This window comes from Vigna umbellata, chromosome 1, assembly GCF_029865625.1.
Source record: "Vigna umbellata cultivar VRB3 chromosome 1, Vumbellata_1.0, whole genome shotgun sequence".
Taxonomy (NCBI): domain Eukaryota; kingdom Viridiplantae; phylum Streptophyta; class Magnoliopsida; order Fabales; family Fabaceae; genus Vigna; species Vigna umbellata.
This window is the reverse complement of record NC_142165.1, coordinates 83218941-83222095: the sequence shown is the minus strand read 5'-3', so window position 1 is coordinate 83222095 and position 3155 is coordinate 83218941. Positions and strand designations below refer to the sequence as shown.

The 3155-nt window shown below is 34.5% G+C and overlaps 1 pseudogene; it reads right to left on the bottom strand.

Annotated features, from left to right (window-relative positions):
• Positions 1 to 578: 578 nt before the first annotated feature.
• LOC124822110 (abscisic acid receptor PYR1 pseudogene) lies at positions 579 to 1622 on the bottom strand (annotated as a pseudogene).
• Between the last annotated feature and the right edge of the window lie 1533 nt (positions 1623 to 3155).

Here is a 3155-nt window from a genome sequence, read left to right as displayed (position 1 = left end):
TTTTATAGGGAATGACTCTACAATTTAACAAAAAATTGTTTTTAGTTTTATATAGTGAAAATATTCCTTTATACTTTTAAAATTTATCATCATAAAATTAAACATATTTTGTTTCATAGTCTTTTATTTTAATGAAAAATGTACTTCAATGCAGGTTTATATACTTTACTTAAACAAAATCATTTAATTTTATCAATTGTTTTAGGTATGTAAAAAATAAGTAACTCTTTGGAAATTGAAATGATACCAAACTCCGCTCTCTTTTATACAAGAAGCTACACTCTGTTTCAAAACATATCATTTGATATCAATTATAATAAAATAATATGTTCAAAGTAACAAAAGAACTCTTATGAAGCATCTTATATTCTTCGTATTAGTGAGTTTTTCTTTTCTGTAAGATTCTTATTATAGAGATTTCACTTGAGAGAAAAAAAAATTAAGAATCACACTGCACCATATGAACGATTTAATTACGTAATTAAGACCATCCCAATAGATAAACTATTTAATGAAGTACCATAAAGATAAGGAATAATAACAAAAATAGGAAGTGAATTGACAAGAAAGGACAAGAATGAAATCAAACTCAAACCGTAGATATTGGAGCGAAATTAACATCCAAGATAGCATTACAAATTAAAGGCATCGCTACTTTATTTCACACGTTAAACTGGTTCCAATCCCAAAGGAACAAAGGCTATACTCGTAATTTCAACAGTGAAAAATAGAAATGAAGATAATACGTTCGCCAAAAAAGAAAATAAAAAGGTTCCCAATGAAATATATTTTCTTTATTTTTTCTTTTAAATTTGAACCCATTTTTCTTCGGGTTTGGGTGGCTCAAGCTATGACTTACCGTTCCGGTTACCGTCACTGCTCATCCCTTCGGTGACAGACGCGAGCTTCTGCAGGTTGAGCTTCACGACGGTGTCAGCAAAGAGACGCGTGTCCTCCTCGGTGTTCCCCTCTGGCACATCCACCACGTAAGATTCCAGAACAACGGTCCAGATCTTGCCATCGCGCTCGAAGCCGTGCACGGAGGTCACGGAGTGGTAGTTCCTGAGGCGGTGCTCGCCGCCAACGATGGTGAAACCGATGACGTGCCGTTCGTCGTCGAGGAGGTCGAGGCGCTCGGTGCTGGTGGCTGCCGGTAACCCGGAGATGACGTTGACGTCGCGAGTGGAGCCCACGACGAGCTGGAAATCCTCCTTGACATGGCAGCTCTTGATGAAGTGCTTGTAGGCCTGGGGGTTGTCAAAGCAGCGGACGACGGACCAGACAGCTTCCGGCGGCGCGTGGATTCGTTGGGCGAGGAGGGAGGAGCATTGGCGGGCGGTCATGGAGTAGGTGTGGTGCTCCATGATAGAGGGTATGAGGTCGGCGAACTCCTCAGGAGTCAATCCGGATGGGGGCTCGAGGTGGTGGCGGGTCGGGTGCGTCTGAGTCGGATCCTGCTCTGCGCTGGAGGTGTTGGTTCGGTCCATGGCGAGCGCAGAGAGGTAGAGAGAGTTGCGAACTGAAAAGGGTAATATTTTGAAAATAAAAAAGGTTTTGTTTTTGAGCAGATGTGGTGTGTAACCGTATCACTGAATATCAATACAAAGGGAATGGTCTGACACCTAATTGAGTATGGTTTTGTCGTTTTATTTTATCTTTTCTCATAAAGAATGCTAAATATTTTGCAATTTCGAGAAATTAAATATGGGAATTTTCTTTATTTGAGCGTCCCTGGACTAACCTCATCCACGTTCAGCCAATTATATAATACGGTCATACATGCTCCATTCATTTTAAAGTATGTGTCGGGTTACAATATAAAGTTCTCAGAAATTTTTAATTTACAAAAAAATCAATTAAATTCACCGCTTCTCCAAGTTTTACTTACTTTAAAAACAAAAATATACACTTCTTGAATAAAATTGACGGTGTGGTAATTGAAAATTTAAATGCTTTTAGTATAATGATAAACTATATCAAGATTCTGAAATGGATAATAATCCTATTTCAAGAACTGGAATCAGTTTTAAATAATAATATTTTGAATTTGTGATGTATCAATATTAAATACAATAGTTTGTAAGAAATCATAAGCTGTTATGAAAAAACATGTAGTAATTCTTAAAATTTGGAATAGATGGTAATGGTTGTGTATAAAATTTGGAGTAGGAGTGTGTGATTATTAATTATACATCTCTTTTACTTAATTTATACAAACGATTAATTAATTAATGTAATTATTTTTTTATTGGAAATAAATATTGAATTAAAATAGTTTTAATATTATATAAATATGTATGAGATTTTAAAAAAATATTATCAAATATGTTTGTACTATAAAGGACAAATCGATACCATGAAAGACCGATTGACCATGTCCAGACAATCAAATATAGGAGGTATTATTGATAAGAGGATTGAGACTAAACTCAGGTTAATTAAAGTAAACCAATTATCATAAATCAAGGTTATGTGTTGGATCTACAATTAGTCTCCTTCAAAAGGTAAAGTCCATTTATAAATCTATATAAACATAAGACACATGTATGGTAATTGATTAATATTAACACTATATTTTGTAGGTAATCATCGAATCAGGCACACAGAAGGACATCAAAATCAACTTAGGAGAAGAACAATGTTCTAATACTATCAATAGAATTTGCATTGATAAAGAATGAGTTTGTAAATGATAACTTGAACTTTTTAAATGATAATATTTCATTTTTGAAGGACAAGATTCCACCATGTCCATTTTGGTTATGAGTTTTGGATAAATTTTTTTCTAGTGCAAAGTCTTTTTATATAAGTTAAAAAAAATTATAACGATTTTGGAACTGATATAGAAGTACGGGTATAGAAAATGTTGACTTTTATACTGGTTTCGGAACTAGTATAGAAAGTGTTACTTTTTAGGTAAGTTAAAGGTACAATCAGTATAAAAACAATATCTCTTCAAATTTTTTCTTAATGTTATGGTGGTGGAGGGAGTAACAACCTTGGGTAATAATGCTTGGCTAACGACTTTGCATCAATGCTGAAAATGCAAGAAGTGTTGTATAAGCTGCCAAAATTTTCTAGAATGGAACCACAAACGATGGTGATTTTTAAGAGACGAAAGAGTTCAGAGAGCATGGAGCCTCTAGCCTTCATTG